Below are 23,428 nucleotides of genomic sequence, written 5' to 3'. Positions count from 1 at the left end.
TTCATGTACATAATCCAGCAAGGTCATTGTTGTAAGCACTTATTGTTGTGTTCGGTCGTTGTCCAGCAAGGAATCTACAGAACTGCTGGTGACTTGTCCAAACCAGGATTTTTATTAATGCACACGTGGTAAGATAATGATCAGATACAGAGCAAATTATCATAGAGTTTCTTTATACTCCCTGGAACTACCCCTATGCACGACTGCCTCGTGTACGTCTTACAACCTTCTGAGAATCACCGAATCTGCCCTGACTTATATCTGACGCCACCTGCTGATGGGAGGTCACACTGCTGCATACATGGCCACCTGCTGGTAGGAGGCCACACTGCTGAGTATATGCAATATTATCTACAGGCATACCACCACACGTATGTCATCCTGTGTTACATACACTAACTGCATTGAATGCTGGGGTCACTGGTGATTTGATACAAATATGTTGATCGACAATCTTGATGGTAACAGAAGGTGTCAAAGGGAAAACTAGTGTTTCTACACACTTGAATCTAATACTTTCACATCTTTGAAGTGGCTGAGAAGCATTTGCATCTCACTAACAGAACTAGGCAGGGTAGATGCAGGAAGGATGTTCCTGATGATGGGTGTGTCCAGTACCAGGGGCCACAGCCTGAGGATATGGGTAGACCATTCAGGACAGATATGAGGAAAAAATTCCTTCATCCAGAGAGTGGTGAGCCTGTGGAATTTGCTACCACCGGAAGTAGTTGAGTCCAAACCATTGTATGGTTTCAAGAAGCAGTTAGGAAAAGCACTTCGGGCCAAGGGTTTAAAGGATATGGGTGAAAGCGGGATTAGACTATTGAATTGGATGAGCAGCCATGATCATAATGAATGGCGGAGCAGGCTCGAAGGGCTGAATGGCCTCCTGCTCCTATTTTATCTATGTTTCTATGTTTCTAGATTATAAAAGGTATTATAATTACATGATTACGGTCAGAAAAGAAAATGCAGATGATTCGTATTCAACCACCCTGACCCCTGAATTAAAGACTGGTTATAAATTAAAGGAACATATTGATGAAATAATTTAAAGTAAAACTTAATACATTTTTATTTTTAAAATTTTTAAATAAATATTTTTATTCTCTTCCTTTTTCACATTTTCTCCCGCATTTACACCCATCAACAATAAACAATAATCAGCAAGATATGTCAATCCCCATAATAACAACGATCCCATCCGCCCACCAACCCCCGAACATCAGCCCGCATGTTTACATAAACAAATGACAAAAAGGAATCAGGGATTACCCATAGTCACCCTTAATCTACACAGCTCCCCCCCCCCCCCCCCCCCCCAACTAATGTTCGATGTTATCCAGTTCTTGAAAGTGCATGATAAATAGTGCCCATGAATTGTAGAACCCCTCCGAGCTTCCCCTCAGTTCGAACTTAACCTTCGCAATGGTCAAGTATTCCAACAGGTCCCCCCGCCACGCCAGGGCACTGGGTGGAGAGGCTGCTCTTCATCCCAGCAGGATCCGCCTTCGGGCGATTAACGAGGCGAAGGCTACGATATCTGCCTCCGTTCCCGTTTCCAACCCTGGCTGGTCCGACACCCCGAATATGGCCTCCTGGGGACCAGGGTCCAGTTTCACACGCACCACCTTGGAAATTACCCTAAACACCTCCTTCCAGTACTCCCCTAGCTTTGGACAGGATCAAAACATATGAACGTGATTCGCGGCCCCTCCCCCCCCCCTTTCGCTTCCAGCTCCCTCAATCCTGCAAACTGACCCCGAAGAAACAAATCTTTTAGCGTCATAATCCCCTTCTCTTCCCATTTCTGAAAACTTCCATCCCACCTCCCTGGCTCAAATCTGTGGTTCCCACGAATCGGCATTTCCCTTGACCCTAAACCTAACCCGAAATGTTGGCGAAACTGTCTCCAGATTTTCAATGAAGCTATTATTACCGGACTCCCTGAATATTTCCCTGGAGCTATCGGGAGCGGCGCTGTTGCTAGTGCCTTCAGCTTCCGACCCCCTGCACAAACTCTCCTCCATTCTGACCCACTGAGAATCAACCCCTCTGACCCAGCTCCGCACCTTCTCCACATTCGCCGCCCAGTAGTAGTACAACAGGTTCGGGAGACCCAAACCCCCTGCCTGCCTTCCCCTCTGTAACAGCACCTTTCTCACTCTGGCCACCTTCCCTCCCCATATGAATGAGGTAATCCTTCCCTCAATCTCCCTGAAAAAAGACTTTGGCAGGAAAATTGGTAGGCATTGGAAAATAAACAGGAATCGCGGCAACTCATTCATTTTTATAGCGCCTGTACCCGACCTGCCAGTGACAGAGGAAGGCCGTCCCATCTTGCCAGATCGGCTTTCACTCTCCCCACCAAACTAGTGATGTTATACCTGCGAAGCCTCCCCCACTCCCGGGCAACTTGCACCCCCAGATACCTAAAATGAGTCCCTGCTCTACGGAATGGCAGCCCCCCCACCCCTGCCCCCATCCCCGGCCGAGACACCACAAAGTACTCACTCTTGTCCAGGTTCAACTTGAACCCCGAGAAAGACCCAAATACCCACAGTAGCTCCAATATTCCTCCTATCGCCGCACTCGGTTCCGACACTTACAGCAGCAAGTCGTCGGCATAGAAGGACACCCTATGCTCTATCCCCCCCCCGCACTATTCCTTTCCATGCTCCCGAACTTCTCAATGAGATGGCCAACGGCTCAATCGCAAGTGCAAACAGCAGGGGGGACATAGGACATCCCTGTCTCGTCCCACGGTGGAGAGGAAAGTATCTCGAACTGATATTATTTGTGCGGACACTCACCTTCGGCTCCTTATATAATAGCTTTACCCAGTTCACAAACCTTAGTCCAATCCCAAACCGCTCCAGCACTGCCATCAGGTACCCCCATTCTACCCGATCAAAAGCCTTCTCGGCGTCCAATGCCACAACTACCTCTGTTTCCTTTCTTTCCGCCGGTGCCATAACAACGTTCAAAACCTTCCTAATGTTCGAAAACAGCTGCCTCCCTTTCACGAACCCCGTCTGATCCTCCCCTATCACCTTTGGGAGGCACTCCTCCAGCCTACCCGCCAGTACCTTCGCCAACACTTTTACGTCCACATTCAGAAGTGATATGGGCCGATAAGACCCACACTCCGTCGGATCCTTATCTTTTTTTAGCAACAGGAAAATCGATGCCTGCCCCAAGGTTTGCGGCAACACCCCCTTCCCTATCGCCTCCTCAAACAAAAGCTTAATACATTTTATTGAAGAATCTGAATTTGATAAAATGATGAAGAAAGAAAAAAAAAACAATTCAAAATTGCTATTCTTGATTTCTAAATCTGAAAAATAATTTGGAATAATCTTGTATTCTGAGGATTTCAACAAAGATTGAATTTTGATTGTAAAGGATAAAGAACAAAGAAAGGTACAGCACAGGAACAGGCCCTTCAGCCCTCCAAGCCTGTGCTGCCCATGCTGCCCATCTAAAGTAAAATCTTCTACACTTCCTGGGTCTGTATCCCTCTATTCCCATCCTATTCATATATTTGTTAAGATGCCCCTTAAATGTCACTATCGTCCCTGCTTCCACCACCTCCTCCAGCAGCGAGTTCAGGCACCCACTACCCTCTGTGTAAAAATCTTGCCTCGTACATCTCCTCTAAACCTTGCCCCTCGCACCTTAAACCTATGCCCCCTAGTAATTGACCCCTCTACCCTGGGAAAAAGCTCTGACTATCCACTCTGTCTATGCCCCTCATAATTTTGTAGACCTCTATCAGGTCGCCCCTCAACCTCCGTCGTTCCAGTGAGAACAAACCGAGTTTATTCAACCGCTCCTCTTAGCTAATGCCCTCTATATCAGGCAACATCCTGGTAAATCTCTTCTGCACCCTCTCTAAAGCCACCACATCCTTCTGGTAGTGTGGCGACCAGAATTAAACACTATACACCAAGTGTGGCCTAACTAAAGTTCTATACAACTGCAACATGACTTGCCAATTCTTATACTCAATGCCCCGGCCAATGAAGGCAAGCATGCCGTATGCCTTCTTGACTACCTTCTCCAGCTGTGTTGCCCCTTTCAGTGACCTGTGGACCTGTACACCTAGATCTCTCTGACTGTCAATACTCTTGAGGGTTCTACCATTCACTGTATATTCCCTACCTGCATTAGACCTTCCAAAATGCATGACCTCACATTTGCAATTCAGTTCATAATTTGCATTTCTGTTTAAAATAATTTAGGCTCCTTTGAATGAGGAATAGATGCACCATGCTCATAATGTGACCACTCAGGACTCATTCAAGTCAGCAGAATATAAGGTCTTGCAGTACTGTCCAAATCCATTCAGCATCTACTGTTGAACCAAGAACAAATTTTGCAGAGAATAAAACAAACCTTTTTGATTTATTGCACTGGAAAGATTTTGGGATTGGCAAATGAGGGAACAACCAAAGAGAATGAAATTAGCAAATACTGTTTGAGAAATAGAGAGAGAAAAAGTTACACTGAAGGAAGGTAACTTTGTGATGACGATTACCCTTTTACGTGCAAAGTAACCTATCCATTTCCTTGGAGCAGGAAGAATTTATTGGGAGGGTAGGTGTAATGACAGAAGGCCTTGGGAGGGCAGGACATTTATGGAGCAAGAAGAGTGCAGACCTGTGTTTGCCTACAAACTGGCACTAATTTGTCTTTTTCATGGAATAAGAAGATGTACGATCGTCAAACCTTTGGTAACTTGGAAATCAGAGGGTGGCACAGTAGTGCAGTGGTTAGCACTGCTGCCTCCCAGTGCCGAGGACCCGGGTTCGATCCTGGCCCCGGGTCACTGTCTGTGTGGAGTTTGCACATTCTGCCCCTGTCTGTGTGAGCCTCACCCCTACAACCCAAAGATGCGCAGGGTAGGTGGATTGGCCACACTAAATTGGCCCTTAGTGTCCAAAGATGCACAGGTTATGTGTGCTTCCGGTGATAGGGCCTAGTTAAGGTGTCTTTCAGAAGGTTGATGCAAACTCGGTGCGCCAATGGCCTTCTACTGCATTGTAGGGATTCTATGGTTTTATGGACGCCTAACTCAACTCATGAGATGGTGGGGTCTTCTTTCCTGACATCCGAAGAGTTGATGGGGAACATATCTCCACCAACTCTGAGTGTCTGCAGCTAATTTCACACATAATGAGCATTAAATAGCTGCAGGTTGGATTTCTGCTCCTCACTCAGGAGGCAGTCCCACCTTAGAGAGCTGCCAGGAAATTTGATCGGCTGGAAGCTCTCCAGTCTTTACAGCGTTAAGAGCCGCAGATACTGAAGATAAAGTGCATGAAGATGCCTGAGACTAAGTCCGGACTTCTGAGGCCAAGGTACATTGAAAAGACCTGGGGGACACAAAGGAGTACATAGGGAGTGAATGTGGTCTTAGGGGAGAAGCTGGGGGGGGGGGGGGGGGGGTGGGGGGGGGGGGGGTGGGGGGGGGGGGGCGGTGCAGTCCGTGGGAAGGGAGGCGGAGGAAGGGGGTGGAGGCCCAGGTGCCACCAGACATTGTGAGGTCACCCAATTTCGAGGGGGAGCTTCTAATGGCGGCCCTGCACTCTCCCCCTTCCTGCCCGAGATCGAAGTCTGTTGATTTTTGGGCTTCCCCCACACAAGGTCAATCCCCCTCCTGCCTGCCTAAAAATTGAGGCTGGGAAAAAAATAGTCCTTAAGTGGCAATTAATTGGGAAACAAGAACCCAGTCCTTCAATTTCACGCTTTCCCCAGCTCGCCTCAAAACCTATTGGTGGGGTAGAGTGACATTCTAGCTTTGAGTTTGGAGGACGTTAAAGATCATTGGTGGTGCTGGATACCATTAATCTGGATCAACTGAAGTTGGCCTGGTGTCAGAGAGAGAGGGGAGCCAAACAGTGCTGTGGGAATCTTAATTGGAGCTGCTGGGCTGTAAATGTTGTTGGAGCCAAGGCTTTTCAACAAGACTTTGCTGAGGAAAAGGCCAGGGGAGATGAACTGGCTCTGTTAAGCTCTATTCTTTATATACAGGGTGGCAGGAACTAAATGCCTACCTGGCAAACATTAACAATTTTAGAATATCTCTCTCTTGTGTAGGTGAAAATGTGTGCGATTCAGACTAGCACAATTACTAGACAGTGTATTTGTCCATTACAACCCTGAATACAATAGGTGGGGTGTGTACTGGAAAAACAATGAGAATGAGTAATGAGGGAGTTGGAGGGGGGTTACTGCAGCTTTTCTGGATTGCTGAATGTAGGTTCACCAAATGGTCTCGTGACCCATAGTTATCTCAACGTTGTTATAGTTATCGACAGTACCTTAAGGCTGTTTGCCCAAAACAATTCCATCAAAATCAACCAAGGGGTCAAACTGAGACATCACAGTGCAAGTCTCACCCTCCCAATGTGTATCATAGGGGGATGAATCATCACAATAGGTTTGAAAACTGAAGACCTTTGAGGCAGGAGGCTACACAACCAGTTTAAGTGTAGGAAATAGAGCTGCACAGATTTGCTAACTGGCTGGTCTGTCAGCAACTGCATGTAATCAGCTAGAAGACCTGAACAAGCTTATTTTGCGAAGGGAGTGTGAACATCATTTTTCTTTATTCGTTCATGGAATGTGAGCATAGCAGGCTGAGCCAGCATTTATTGCCCATCCCTAATTGTCCTTGAGGGAGCAGTTAAGAGTCAACCACATTGCTGTGGGTCTGGAGTCACATGTGGGCAAGACCAGGTAAGGATGGCAGATTTCCTTCCCGAAAGAACATTAGTGAACCAGATGGGTTTTTACGACAATCGATAATGGTTTAATGGTCATCGTTAGACTATTAATTCCAGTTTTTAAAAAATTGAATTCAAATTTCACCATCTGCAGTGGCGGGATTTGAACCTGGGTCCCCAGAGCATTACTCTGCGTCTCTGGTTTATTAGCCCAGTGACAATACCACTAAGTCACCGTCTCCCCATCAACTGGTAGATTCGATGGAAGGTTTCAGAAAGGTTTGCCTCACTACGATTATCTTGTCATTTGTGCCGGACATTACAAACTCAGTTAATACTGCTGCACAATAGGATAGAATGATTGGATTTGTTGCCCCAAGGAAATCTTCCATGTCATTGCTCATAGGTAGTTGGGTGTCTGGAGTCTGACCTTTAATGGTTAAATGGTCCCACTCTCCGTTCCTGCTTGGAGTCCATAGAATCCGTACAGTGCAGAAGGAGGCCGTTTGGCCCATTGAGTCTGCACTGACTCTCTCAAAGAACACCCAAACTAGGCCCATTTGCCCGCCCTGTCCCCATAACCCCAACTAACCTTTGGACACTAAGGGGTAATTGACAGGAGCAATGCATCTAACTTGCGCATCCTTGGTTTGGGAGGAAACCAGAGCACCCAGAGGAAACCCATATAGACACAGCGAGAACATGTAAACTCCACACAATCATCCAAAGCTGGAATCAAAGCTGGGTTCCTGAGCCATGACGCAGCAGTGCAAACCACTGTGCCACTATGCCATCCTGACTCACCCTCTTGCTGTTCTGTAATTATATTTAGCTACTTAACATCATTGGCATTGTATGAGATATTCCAAAATTACTGACATTTGCCAGATACACTCAATAGCTCCAGGTAAGCATTTAGTCCCTGCTACCAGCATATAAAGAATAGAGCTCAACGGAGCTGGTTCATTTCCACTGGCTTTTTTTTGAGAAAAGTCTCGTTGAACAGTTTTGGCTCCAACAATACAGATAACCCATCATATTCAGCTCCAACTAAGAGTTCCAACAGCACCATTTGGCTCTCCTGTCTCTGTCATCAGTGCCTCTTGGTCAATGGTATCCAGTACCACTAATGGCGGAATGGTGGTACAGTGGTTAGCACTGCTGCCTCGCAGCGCCAATGACCTGGGTTCAATTCCGGCCTTGGGTGACTGTGTGGAGTTTGCACGTTCTCCCCTTGTCAGCGTAGGTTTTCTCCGGGTGCTCTGGTTTCCTCCTACAGTCCAAATATGTGCAGGTTAGGTGGGGTTAATCGGATAGGGAAGGGGAGTGGGCCGAGGTATGGTGCTCTTTCGGAGGATCGATGCAGACTCGATGGGCCGACTGGCCTCCTTCTGCACTGTAGGGATTCTATGAACTGGAGTGTTCAGATCTCCAGTACTTTAAACTCAAGAAACACATTCACTATTTCAAAGCACATTGAAATATTCGCACTAGCCTTCACCAGTAAAAGGAATAAAAGGGAAGACAAAAACCCCACCATCATTGCGTACCCATCAAGTTTACTGAGTGGCAATCACATGGCAACCTGTTTTTAACATTCTAGCTATTCTGTTATTATAACCTAAGTGATACCGAGGGGTGTTTGCCCAACACTTTTATCAAGGTGAGGTCCTTAGCTGGTTGAGTCAAATGATAACATCACAGGGAAAGCCTTACCCACACACATCAGACATCACAATGATATCACATCACAATGAGATCAGACATCAGATTGTGACCAGACATCACAATGATATCACAATGTGACTACACATCACAATGAGATCATACATCACAATGATATCACATCACCTTGAGAACATATCACAATGAAATCAGACATCACAAATGTGACCAGACATCACAATGAGATCATACATCACAATGATATCATCACAATGAGATCAAATCCCAATTAGATCAGACATCACAATGAGATCAGTCATCACAATGAGTTCAGACATCACAATAAGATCACATCACAATGAGATCATCATGGAGAGTAGTAATCATATGGAAATTTAATATTCTAGCAATTCTGTCATGATAACCTAATTGATACCAAGGGGTGTTAGCCCAACACTTTTATCAAGGTGAGGTCCTTAGTTGGTTGAGTCAAATGCTGACATCACAGGGCAAACCTTACCCACACACATCAGACATCACAATGATATAACATCACAATATGACTAGACATCACAATGAGATCATACATCACAATGATACCATATCGCAATGAGAACACATTACAGTGAGATCAGACATCACAATGAGTTCTGACATCACAATGAGATCAGACATCATAATGTGACCAGACATCATAATGAGTTCAGACATCACAATGATACCATATCACAATGACATCACATTACAGTGAGATCAGAAATCTCAGTGAGATCAGACATCACAATGAGATCAGACATCACAGTGAGATCAGAAATCTCAGTGAGATCAGACATCACAATGAGATCAGACATCACAGTGAGATCAGACATCACAATGAGATTTGACATCACAGTGAGATCAGACATCACAATGCGATCAGACATCACAGTGAGATCAGACATCATAGTGAGGTAGGCTTCACAATGAGATCAGACATCACAGTGGGATCAGATATCATAGTGAGATCAGACATCACAGTGAGATCAGACATCACAATGAGATCAGACATCACAGTGAGATCAAACATCATAATGAGATCACATCACAATGAGGTCACATCACAATGAGGTCACATCACAATGAGATCAGACATCATAATGAGATCAGACATCACAATGAGATCAGACATCACAATGAGATCAGACATCACAGTGAGATCAGACATCACAGTGAGATCAGGCTTCACAATGAGATCAGACATCACAGTGAGATCAGACATCATAGTGAAATCAGACATCACAGTGAGTGAGATCAGACATCACAGTGAAATCAGACATCACAGTGAGTGAGATCAGACATCACAGTGAAATCAGACATCACAATGAGATCACACATCACTGTGAGATCAGACATCACAATGAGATCACATCACAATGAGATCATACATGAGAACGATTTCACATCACAATAAGATCAGACATCACAGTGAGGCCAGACATCACAATGACATCAGACGTCACAATGAGGTCACATCACAATGACATCAGACATCACAGTGAGATCACATCACAGTGAGATCAGACATCACAATGAGGTCAGACATCAGAATGAGATCAGACATCAGGATGAGATCAGACATCAGGATGAGATCAGACATCACGGTGAGGTCACATCACAGTGAGATCAGACATCACAGGGAGATCAGTCATCACAATAAGATCACATAACAATGAGATCAGACATCACAATAAGATCATACATCACAATAACATCATACATCATATTAGGCTCATAAACGAGGCAGGGGACTGCGATGTATTTTAATTGAAAGAAATGAAACTGCACTATTACTATTGGGCTGATCTATGAGTAAATATGATAGATTAGATGATCTGAACTTGCGTGGCACAGTGGTGCAGTGGTTAGCACTGCTGCTTCACGGTGCTGAGGATCTGGATTCAATCCAGGCTCCGAGTCATTGTCTGTGTGGAGTTTGCACATTCTCTCCCATGTCTGCGTGGGTTTCACCCCCACAACCCAAAGATGTGCAGGCTAGGTGAATTGGCTAGCTAAATTGCCCTTTAATTGGAAAAAAAGAATTAGGTACTCTAAATTTAAAAAAAATAGATGATCTAAACTTGTTTAATATGCGGAGCGTGTGTGATCATATCAAGCGATATATTAGACAGAAGGCTGCAGACAATGAATGATTTGTCTTGTCATAGCTATCTTTCATCATAGGTTTTGAACATTGTAACAAGCTATTTGTTCAGTATACCAGACCCAGTGTTAATGATGTGTAGTAAGGTGGATTCATTGAAGTTGGTGTTGCTAGTAAACCTTCAATATTGTTGCTCATTGGTCAAACAGTCTTGGAACCTGGTTACTGATAGATACACAGCCCCACTCTCAGCTACTTTTGTTGCCCCTCACTGACTGGCTGCCACCAGTGTTGGATTTGGTGTTCACTCCCTGTTCTATAAATATACACTAATATTTAATCTCGTTGGTAGAATGTAAAGAATCCCATCACTGCCCATCACCCTCATTCTCTGTTCTCTGGGATGTGATCAGTGTAAACCTGTTATCACATTCTAATGCAGTATGTACACCAAGAAAAGAACTTGGTGGATGATGAGTCTGGGGAAGGATGTTGTTATAACCTGCCTGCTTACCATTGGCTGGGGACTAATGACAATCCCACAATCCTGTGGGAGTATGAGCTTCCCCAATGAGGGGGGCGGAGAAATCATTAGCAGACTCCCTGTATAAATAAAGCTGGCCTGTTTGGAACCAGCAGGAAGCAGTGAGTAGTAAGTGAAGTTGTTGCTGGCTGCTATTGTAAATAAATGTTATCTCTTTGTATCCTTAAAACTCGTGCTGGATTCTTTGTGGCCCTCACAAAACTGGTGATGGGGGTTAAAGTGAATAGCTGTCTACACTGCTGAAGCCACCTCCCTGGATTTTTGTTGGATACAGGTTGGAAGTTGTTTTCTATTACACCATGCCTCTGTACGGACGTTTGGCTGTTTTTGATGCTGCGCTGGAAAGCTGGAATCAGTACACACAAAGGATGTGTTAATATTTCTGGGCAAACAATATCACTGAAAATAGCGCCAGGTGGTCATATTGCTCACTGCCTGCGGCCCACATACGTTTGTAGTGATTAGGAGCCTTGCATACCCAGCTGCGCCGGACACCAAAATGTTTGTTGAATTTAGTGGGGCAACATTTTAACCCAACCCTGTCCATGATAGTCCAACGTTACTGGTTTAATACCGCTGAGAGGACCCCAGGAGAATCCCTTGCTGACTTTCTATCCAGGCTACGCAGGATTGCGGAGTACTGTGACTATGGTGAGACCTTGTCAGAAATGTTACATGACTGGTTGGTTTGCGGTATTAACAATGCGGCCACCCAGATAAAGTTGTTAGCTGAGCCAACATTGACTTTTCAACAGGCCATTCAAATAGTATTGTCCTGAAAGAGCGCAGAACGAGGAGTGCAGGAGCTACAGGGAATGGAGGTGCATGCCTTGGGGCACAACCCCTTCCATCCGCACTCCTGTGGTACCTTGTGCGAGGTGATGTCCGGATTGACGCCAGTAGCTGTCGGACATTCCTCCCAAAGGGACCCCTCTCCAGAACCAATGGGTGAGGAGCCTGTCCGTGTCAGACTTGTAGGCACCAACCCCATCGCGGATGCCGGTCCTGGGGGCGCCAGAGGCGCCGTCGTTCCGACCGAAACTGGGACCAACCCAGGGGCCGTAACTGGGACCACCACAGGGGCTGTACCTTCCATGTGGATGAACCTGCGGCGACTACTCCTGAGGACGTGGAGACGGAGGACGACTGCCTGCAGCTGCATTGTGTGGCACCTCCCCGTGTGGCCCCCATTAAGGTGACAGTACGGGTCAATGGTCACCCGCTTGAGATGGAGTTGGACACTGGCGCAGTGGTCTCCGTGATCGTCCAGAGGACATTCGACCGCATCAAGCAGGGTATACAGACCCTTACATTATCCGACACACAGGCCAGGTTGGCCACCTACACGGGGGAACCATTGGACATTGCAGGAACTACGATGACCCCTGTTGTTTATGGATGCCAGGAGGGGCGTTTCCCACTTATCGTGGTGCGCGGCCATGGGCCCAGCCTGTTGGTCGGGACTGGTTGCGCCATTTGCGGTTGCAGTGGCAGCACATCCTCTGAACAGTTTCTGGAGGGTTGACTGAGGTGCTAGGACAATACCCAGATGTATTCCAGCCCAGTTTGGGGAAAATCAAAGGGGCCGTAGCCCGTATCCAAGTCGAACCAGGAGCCACGCCGCGCTATTTCCGGGTGCGCCCGGTGTCTTGCTCGGGAAGGTAGAAGGGGAGCTCACTCGTTTGGAGACTTTGGGTATTATCAGGCCCGTCTGTTTCGCTGACTGGGCAGCACCAATTGTACCTGTAATGATGCCACAGTTCGCTTGTGCAGCGACTGTAAACCTGCAGTGAATACGGCTTCCCGACTCAACCGATATCCAATGCCTCGCATAGAGGATCTCTAAGCGAAGCTTGCAGGCGGACTCTCCTTCACAAAATTAGATATGAGTCACGCCTACCCACAGTGGAGCTGGACTCTGCCTCCCGACCATACGTAATGATTAATACACACCAGGGCCTGTATGAATATACACGTTTGCCATTTGGAGTATCCTCTGCCTGCGCTATTTTTCAACACGTTATGGAGGGCATTTTGAGAGGTTTACCGCATGTCGCTGTCTACTTGGATGACGTTTTGATCACAGGGACGTCCGAGCAGGAACATTTGGAAAATCTGGAGGCTGTCCTTAGACGCTTTTCGGAGGCTGGAGTCCGTTTACGTCGCACAAAGTGCGTCTTTCAGGCAAAGGAAGTAGTCTACCTGGGTTATCAGGTTTTCACCCCGTCGCAGAGAAGGTGCGCGCGATTCAACAGGCTCTGCCCCGACTGACACTTCGCATCTTCGTTCTTTTCTCAGCCTCGTAAACTATTACGGGAAGTTCCTCCCCAATCTGGCAACTACGCTGGCCCCGTTGCACCTTCTGCTAAAGAAAAATCACACCTGGGTTTGGGGTCAGCCGCAAGAAACCGCTTTCCGGCGGGTAAAGCAACAATTGTCGTCGTCTGGGTTACTAACCCACTATGATCCTGGAAAGCCTTTGCTCGTCACATGTGATGCATCCCCGTATGGTATTGGGGCCGTCCTGTCCCACAAGATGGAGAACGGGGCCGAGCGGCTGATAGCTTTCGCCTCCTGCACATTGACTGCAGCGGAAAAAAAGTACGCGCAGATCGAGAAGGAGGGCCTGGCAGTGGTCTTTGCGGTGAAAAGTTTCCACTAGTACGTGTATGGCCACCACTTCACTGATCATAAGCCTCTGCTGGGACTTTTCAGAGAGGATAAGCCAATACCGCCCATTGCTTCCGCACGGATCCAGCGATGGGCTTTGTTGCTCGCTGCATACGAGTATTCTCTGGAGCACAAACCAGGAACGCAGATAGCGAATGCCGACGCACTGAACCGATTGCTTTTATCGACCAGCCCCATGTCAACCCCCATGACCGGTGAGGTTGCAACCCTAAATTTTATGGACACCTTGCCTGTCACGGCATCACAGATCCGTGAGTGGATCCAGACAGAGCTAGTCCTGTCAAAGGTTCGGCACATAGTCCTGTATGGTGGGCAGCATAGACAGCTCCCAGGCGCGTTGCGGGCATTTTCCTCCAAGCTGTCAGAATTCAGCATGGAAGACGGCATACTCTTGTGGGGGACGCGTGTGATTGTCCCGGAAAAAGGACAGGAGCTGATACTAAGAGACTTGCACTGTGGGCATCCAGGTGTGACCAAAATGAAAATGTTGGCCCGGAGTTATGTCTGGTGGCCAGGCCTCGACACCGACATTGAGAAGGTGGCCCAAAACTGCTCCATTTTGACAGGAGCATCAGAAGCTTCCGCCGGCTGCGCCCCTACATCACTGGGAATGGCGAGGGTGGCCTTGGGCACGCTTGCATGCAGATTTCGCAGGCCCTTTTCAAGGATTCATGTTCCTTCTATTAATCGACGCCCAGTCTAAATGGCTAGAGGTGCATAAGATGCAGGGGACAACGTCCTGCGCAACAATTGAAAAGATGCGTTTGTCCTTTAGCACGCATGGCCTCCCCAAGGTGCTGGTCACGGATAACGGCGCTCCATTCACAAGTAAGGAGTTTACGAGGTTCATGAAGATGAACGGCATACGCCATATCCGCACTGCCCCTTACCACCCGGCTTCCAATGGGTTGGCAGAGCGTGCAGTGCAGACATTCAAACGAGGCCTAAAGAAGCAGTCATCCGGGTCAATGGACACGAGACTGGCTCGCTTTTTGTTTTCTTATAGGACCACCCCCCATGCGGTGACTGGAGTAGCTCCCGCAGAACTCCTAATGGGCCGGAGGCTTCGCACCCGCCTTAGCATGGTTTTCCCGGACATTGGCGCAAAAGGACGCCGCACACAAGAACGGCAGGGACATGGTTTTTCTCGGCATCGGCCGATTTGGCAATTGCGCCCGGTGACCCAGTGTTCGTTCGTAATTTTGCTGGTGGTGCCCAGTAGGTCCCTGGCGTAATCTTTTGCCAAACGGGCCCTATATCTTACCAGGTGCAAGCCCAGGGTCGTCTCCATCGCAAACATGTAGACCACGTTCGGTTCAGAAGGCTATCCTTCCAAAGATTCCCCGCCCCTCGGAGCTAATTTCTACAGCCACAGAGACCAGAGACAATGGAAAGTAATCCTCACAATCTTCCTCTGATGCCTCACTCAAAGCCTGCGCAGGTCGTTACAGAACCGCGTGGAGATAGAGACGCCGAGATGATGGAGGCAGCAGACTCTGACTCCGAGATGGAGACACAGGACGCATCAGAGGGGGAATCCTCGGGCCCACCGGCCGAGGATGTACAACCACTCGTTACACGCCGCCCGATCCAGCGCCTCGTGCAAATGGTGTCCGGCCTGCGGCAAAACTAGTCCGACGCCCTCCTTCGCCAGGGTCTCCGGTGGATTCCTTGGACTTTGGGGGGAGAGGGGTGTTATAACCTGCCTGCTTACCATTGGCTGGGGACTAATAACAATCCCACAATCCTGTGGGAGTATGAGCTTCCCCAATGAGGGGGGGGGGGAGGAGAAATCATTAGCAGACTCCCTGTATAAATAAAGCTGGCCAGTTTGGAACCAGCAGGAAGGAGTGAGCAGCAAGGGAAGTTGCTGCTGCTGTTGTGTGTATATATGTTATTGTAAATAAATGTTATTTCTTTGTATCCTTAAAACTGGTGCTGGATTCTTCGTGGCCCTCACAAAAGATGTGTAGATAGTTTGGGTCACGTTGAGATCAAAAAGGAGGAGGTATTAGGGGTCTTGAAAAACATTAAGGTAGACAAGTCCCGAGGGCCTGATGGGATATACCCCAGAATTCAGAGAGAGGCAAGGGAGGAAATTGCTGGGGCCTTGTAGAGAAATCTTTGTATCCTCCCTAGCTAAAGGAAAAGTCCCAGAGGATTGTAGAATAGCCGATGTTGTTCTTTAGTTTAAAGTGGCAACGCAGGTGGAGAAGGTAGTCAAGAAGGCATGCGGCATGCTTGGATTCGTCGGCCGGGCATTGAGTTTAAAAATTGGCAAGTCATGCTGCAGCTTTATCGAACCTTAGTTAGGCCGCACTTGAAATACAGTTTTCAATTCTGGTCGCCACACCACAGAAAGATGTGGAGGCTTCGGAGAGTGCACAGAAAAGATTCACCAGGATATTGCCTGGTATGGAGGGCACTAGCTATGAGGAGAGGTTGGAGAAACTTGATTTATTCTCACTGGAACAACTTGAGGTTGAGGGGCACCCTGATAGAAGTCTAGAAGATTGAGGGGCATGGACAGAGTGGATAGTCAGAAGCTTTTTCCCAGGGTGGAAAAATCAATTACCATGGGGCATAGGTCTAAGGTGTGAGGGGCAAGGTTTAAAGGAGATGTACGAGGCAAGTTTTTTTACACAGAGAATGGTGGGAGCCTGGAACCCGCTGCCGGGGGAGGTAGTGGAAGCAGATACAATAGTGACTTTTAAGGGGCATCTTGACAAATGCATGAATAGGATGGGAATAGAGGGATATAGTCCCCGGAAGGGTCGGGATTTTTAGTTCAGACAGGCAGCACGGCGGGCCGAAGGGCCTGTTCCTGTGCTGTAATTTTGTTTGTTCTTTGTCATTGTACCCAATATGAAACCCAGGGTGTTTTTCAAACACAATTTGGTCAAGGTGTGACTCATATTCAAATTGTGACATTACTGTGCAAGTCTCACCCTCAGAGTACGCATCGCAGCAAGACCAAACATCACAATAGGTTCATAAACTGTTTAAGTTATGGAAATGGAGTTTCACTCAATTACTAACTGGCTGACACATCTAGGAAGGAATGTGATTGGCTAGAAGATCCGAACAAGTATAATTTGTGAAGGCAGCATGAACATTAATAATGACACCTACCAGTGGAAGGTTGTGGATATTGAAAGATTTGTCTTGACATGGCTACCTTATAATATTGAATTGGCTCAGTTAGTACTGTTACACAGAGGGATGGTATAATTGTATTTGTTGTCATGAGTAAATCTTCCATGCCATTTGCTCAGAGGTAATTGAGTGCCTGGAACCTGATTTCTGATGGTTAATCAGTCTCACCCTCCGTTCCTTCCTTCCTGTCCTTGACTGACCAATGCTGCCAGTCTAAGTTTGCTGTTCTGTAACTACATTCAGCTGGTTACTATCATTAGAATTGTTTGGGATATTCTAGAGCAGGGTTTTTCAATGTGCGGATCGTGACCCGCGGATGGATCCCGGACGGTTGTCTGAAGTGTCGTGGTGCTAAGGATCACAGCGCTCTGAATCCATCAGCCACTAACGCAGTTTCCCAATGTCAGCATTCAGAAACCTGAAGGGAAAACTCTGCCTAAAATGTCAATTCCGTTCTCTAGAGCCCTGCTTTTCAATCTTTTTTTCCGAGGACCCACTTTTGCCAACTGGCTGAACTTTGGGACTGACGCTGGCTGACCTTAGGGACCACGTCACGTTTGCTAACCCAGTCTATCCATATTCAAGGCAGTGTTTGAGACACCAGTTTTCTTGCCCCAGGCAACGGAGGGAAAATAAATCATCTAGTTTTCATGTTCTTATTCACTATCCAGTAGCCTCTGGTGCATTTGAATTTATGTCAACATTACGTGAGGACAGGATCATATATGTCTGTGATGTTCTCCCATCTATAAAGGGTTCATTGTCCAGGGTCACACATGAAGGATAGTCACTCATGAGAGATACCGGAGAACCAGCAACAATTGTGAACCTATATTGACCTTGGGACACTGCCATGAGGAAACCAAGAAGACTAAGGTGAGGAGAACAAAGACAGGTATCAGTGGGAGAGAGCCATATGTAGTTCTTGTAAATAAAAGAGCTGTAAACCTGAAGATAGTGATATTAAAATCTTGATTTATAATTGGCTGAAATGCAATTCGATTATTTGATGCAAGTTTTATTACATTTCAAAGCATACTATTAGAAACCAGTTAATTAATGTTGATGAATGCGGACAACACTAAAACGGACTCACAGACAACTGACAAACTAGCTGTTTTCTGCTTGTCATTAATCAGAGAAAAGGACATTGAAAAGGTTTTTCTTGAGTATTAACTATTTTCTCAGATATTTAATTGTGGTATTGTGATGTGCTCATGTCTCCCCAACCTGAAGACATGCCATTGTAGTCACTTTGCAGAGACTGTTGTCTCCAATAATGTAGCTCTTACTGCAATAGCAGCCAATTCCCTCCCACTGAATGTGCCTCTATGCCGCCACTGACACACACACCTCTGGCCCCTCAGCAACAACCATGCTGCGACAGAATTGGAGACACAGTTTTGTGGTCCGTCTCCAATCCCGATTCCTATTGGACACAGCTGGGATTGCAAACATCAATAAATTTACTATTTTAGTTCATGTTACATCTCAAACACATAATCAAGACTGATACTCCATTGGAAAGACATTGCTGCATTGTGGGCTGATTGATGCACGATTAATTGCACAAAGACTTAAGGTTGGGTACAACTGTGGCTTTATTGCAGTCAGATGCGTGGCTTCCTGCTGCAGCTGGCGAAATGGCAGCTGAATGAAGGACACGCATATTTATACTCCTCCTACTGGAAAGAGCCAGCTGGCAGGGGGCTACCGGCGAACCTGTAGTACAGGTTCTACCTTGCATCCCCTAATACAGGTGTACAGTGGTTCACCACATTCACCCCCTGTTAAAAATAAGTCCGGCAGGGGTGGTGTGGATCTATATACAGTGTTGAACATTATTTACAATGTCGTAGAAACAACACGGAGAGAGAGAAAAAGATTGTCCATTTTGAAGGTCCAGTTAAAGGTTCAATCTGTCTGGAGCCTTGACGTTCCGCTGGGAGCGGCGTAACGGTGGCGGCGACGGCAGTGTTGGCCTGCTGTTAGATGACTCCGGGAGCGTGCCAAAATCTTCGTCGTCCTCTTGTGTGGGCAGGGGAAGGAGGGATGGGCCTGGTGGGGACAATGATGGAAGTGCCGGGGAAGGGGAGGATGGCGCCGGGGCAGGGGAGTGTGTTCGGTTGGAACCTGACGGTGCCAGGTACCTGAGGGAGACAGTATCCTGGTGGCCGTCGGGGTACGCAACATAGGCATACTGGGGGTTGGCGTGGAGCAAGAGTACCCTATCCACCAACGGGTCCGCCTTGTGGAGTCGGACGTGCCTACGGAGCAGGACCGTTCCTGGAGCTGCGAGCCAAGTCGGGAGCGACACCCCAGATGTGGACTTCCTGGGGAAGGTAAAAAGACGTTCATGGAGTTTGTTATTTGTCGCGGTGCCCGGATGGCGTGCAGTGCATCAGGGAGGACCTCCTGCCAGCGAGAGGCTGGAAGGTTCCTGGACCGTAGGGCCAGCTGGACGGCCCTCCAAACAGTCCTGTTCTCCCTTTCTACCTGCCTGTTTACCCGGGGGTTGTAGCTGGTCGTTCTGCTGGAGGCGATGCCCCTGCTGAGCAGGAACTGACGCAGCTCATCACTCATGAATGAGGATCCCCTGTTACTGTGGATGTAGGCGGGGAAACCAAACTGAGCGAAGATTGTGTTGAGGGACTTAATGACGGTGGCGGACGTCATATCCGGGCATGGGATGGCGAAGGGGAACCTGGAGTACTCATCGACCACACTGAGAATATACGTGTTACGGTCGGTGGTGGGGAGGGGCCCTTTGAAATCCACACTCAGGCGTTCAAAGGAGCGGGAGGCCTTCACCGGGCGCGCACGGTTCGGCCGGTAGAAGTGCGGCTTGCACTCCGCACAGACCTGGCAGTCCCTGGTGACTGTCTGTACTTCCTCGACAGAGTAGGGCAGGTTGCGAGCCTTGATGAGTTGGTACAGTCATGTGACCCCCGGGTGACAAAGGCTGTCATGTAGTGCCTGGAGTTGGTCTACTTGTGCGCTGGCACATGTACCTCGGGATAGGGAGTCTGGGGTCTCATTGAGTTTGCCGGGGCAACACAAAATCTCATAATTATAGGTGGAGAGCTCGATTCTCCACCACAAGATTTTATCATTTTTGATCTTGCCCCGCTGCGTGTTGTTGAACATGAAGGCTACCGACTGTTGGTCAGTGAGGAGAGTGAATCTCCTGCCGGCCAGGTAATGCCTCCAATGCCGCATAGCTTCAACGATAGCTTTGGCCTCTTTTTCGACAGATGAGTGCCGTATTTCGGAGGCATAAAGGGTGCGGGAAAAGAACGCCACGGGTCTGCCTGCCTGATTGAGGGTGGCGGCAAGGGCGACATCTGATGCATCGCTTTCTACTTGAAAGGGCAGTGTCTCGTCTACTGCATGCACCCCTGCCTTGGCTATATCAGCTCTGATCCGGGCGAAGGCCTGTTGTGCCTAGGCCGTGAGGGGGAACTGGGTGGACTGTATGAGTGGGCGGGCGTTGTCTGCATAGTTTGGGACCCACTGAACGTAGTACGAAAAGAACCCCAGCAGCGTTTGGGGGCCTTGAGGCAGTGGGGGAGGGGAAGCTCCATGAGGGGGCGCATGCGGTCGGATTCGGGCCCCAGAACTCCATTCTGGACCACACAGCCGAGGATGGTTAAACGGGTCGTGCTGAACACACACTTCTCTTTGTTATAAGTAAGATTGAGGAGAGTGGCGGTGTGGAGAAATTTAGCAAGGTTGGCATCGTGGTCCTGCTGATCATGGCCGCAGATGGTGACATTGTCTAGGTACGGGAACGTGGCCCGCAAACCGTACCGGTCGACCATTCGGTCCATCTCCCTTTGGAAGACCGAGACCCCATTAGTGACGCCAAAGGGAACCCTCAGAAAATGGTAGAGACGACCGTCCGCCTTGAAGGCAGTGTATGGGCGGTCGGATTTACGGATGGGGAGCTGGTGGTAGGCGGATTTTAGGTCAATCGTTGAGAAGACCCGGTACTGCGCAATCTGATTGACCATATCAGATATGCGTGGGAGTGTGTACGCGTCGAGCTGCGTGTACCGATTGATGGTCTGGCTGTAGTCCACGACCATTCGGTGTTTCTCCCCAGTTTTAACAACTACCACTTGGGCTCTCCGGGGGCTGTTACTGGCCTCGATGACACCCTCCCGAAGCAGCCGCTGGACCTCGGACTCGATGAAGGTCTTGTCCTGGGTGCTGTACCGTCTGCTCCTGGTGGTGATGGGCTTGCAATCTGAAGTAAGATTGGCAAAGAGGGAGGGAGGGGTCGACCTTTAGGGTCGTGAGGCCGCACACGGACGGGTGGAAGCGGCCCGCCGAATTTGAGGGTGAGGCTCTGGAGATTGCACTGAAAATCCAGGCCTAGCAATAGTGCAGCGCAGAGGTTAGGAAGGACGTAGTGGCGAAAGCCGCTGACCTCTACGCCTTGGACTGCGAGAGTGACTGTGCAGAATCCTCGGATCGGGACAGAGTGGGACCCAGAGGCCAGGAAGATTCGTTCATTGGCAGGGTGGACCGTGAGGGAGCAGCGCCTTGCCATATCCGAGTGTATGAAGGTTTCGGTGCTCCCGGTGTCCAGCAGGCAAGAGGTCCTGTGGCCACTGATTTTCACCGTTGTTGAAGCGGTGGCCAGGTTGTGTGGACGAGACTGGTCCAGCGTCATCGAGGCGAGCTGTGGGTGATCGTCACTGGTTTCAGACGAAGAGCGTTGGGGGCCCAGGGCGTGGAAGGTCGCTGGCGTCCATGCCCCGTGGGGAAGGCAAGATGGCGGCGGCTGGAGATCCTGCGGGGAACAAAATGGTGGTGCCCGTGGGGCACACATTGCGGGGGCGGGACAAAATGGCGGCACCCATGGGCCGCACATTGGTGGGGCAGGACAAGATGGCGGCGCCCATGGGCCACACGTGGACTGAGGGGGAGAAGATGGCGGCGCCCACTGGTTGCGCGCGGCCCCGGGAGGTGAAGATGGCGGCGCTCACTGGCCGCACATGGTCCGTGGGGGTGAAGAGAGCGGCACCCATTGTGCGTTTGGCAGGGGGGAGGGGGCAATAGCGGCGACTGCGCGGGCATGGCACACTGCGGCGAAGTGGCTCTTTTTGCCGTAAGCCTTGCAAATGGCGGCGCGGGCCGGGCAGCGTTGGCGAGGGTGCTTCTGCTGACAGAAATAGCATTGGGGACCCCGGGGGGTACAGTTTGCGTGTGGCGCAGGCATATTGGCTAGGCAGGGCCCCAGCTGAGGCGGTCGTTTGCGGGGTCCAGAAAGGAAAGGAGGGGTGGGCCGCGCGGCTGGAGGGGTAGGCCTGAACATTATGGGATGCGACCGTCATGGAGAGCGCTAATTCTTTTGTCTCCGCTAGGTCGAGTGTGGCCCCTTCCAGCAATCGTTGCTGGATGAGGTCCGACCCAATCCCCGTTATGAAAGCATTGCGCATGAGGAGATTAGAATGTTCGGCGGCCGTAACGGCCTGACAGTCATAGTCCTGGACGAGTGGGATTAGGGCCCACCAGAAGTCTTCGATGGACTCACCAGGGAGTTGAGAACGAGAGGCGAGTACGTGTATGGCAAAGAGTGTGTTCGCTTTCTACGCGTAGTTCTCTTTGAGGAGTGCCATGGCTTCCGCGTAAGTCGGGGCGTCCTGGATCAGCGGGAACACGCTTGAGCTCATCTTCTGAGCCTCCGTCGATGGGGTGGTTGCTGAGTTAATGTACGCCTTGAAGCAAGCTAGCCAGTGATTAAAGTCTTTTCTGGCGTCGGTCGATTGCGGATCCAGCTGCAGACAATCTGGTTTGATACGAATGTCCATCCTGTAGAAAATCTGACTGTAATAAATTGATGCACGATCAATTGCACAAAGACTAATGTTGGGTACAATTGTGGCTTTATTGCAGTCAGATGCATGGCCTCCTGCTGCAGCTGGCGAAATGGCTAAATCGCTGGCTTTGAAAGCAGACCAAGGCAGGCCAGCAGCACGGTTCGATTCCCGTACCAGCCTCCCCGAACAGGTGCCGGAATGTGGCGACAAGGGGCTTTTCACAGTAACTTCATTTGAAGCCTACTTGTGACAATAAGCAATTTTCATTTACATTTTTTTTTCAACTGAATGAAGGACACGCATATTTATACTCCTCCTACTGGAAGGAGCCAGCCGGCAGGGGCTACCGGCGAACCTGTAGTACAGGTCCTACCTTACATCCCCTAATACAGGTGTACAGTGGTTCACCACACTGTTCCATCTTTTGGATTAGACATTTAAACTAAAGTGGCAGATCTCCACCATCTCATTAACTGGCTATTCACCCTTTGCTGTTTTTCGGACTTTGCTGCGTGCTAAGTGGGTGCTACATTGCTTGCAAAGCAACCTTGACTACACAGAAACAGGAATAGGCCATTGAATCCCTCAAGCCTGTTCTGCAATTCCATTGGATCATGGTCGATCTGCATTCCAATGACTACATTTCAAGATCATTTACCCTTCAAATTCATTT

The sequence above is a fragment of the Scyliorhinus torazame genome, chromosome 19, assembly GCF_047496885.1.
Source record: "Scyliorhinus torazame isolate Kashiwa2021f chromosome 19, sScyTor2.1, whole genome shotgun sequence".
NCBI lineage: Eukaryota > Metazoa > Chordata > Chondrichthyes > Carcharhiniformes > Scyliorhinidae > Scyliorhinus > Scyliorhinus torazame.
Note: the sequence above shows the minus strand (reverse complement) of the source record.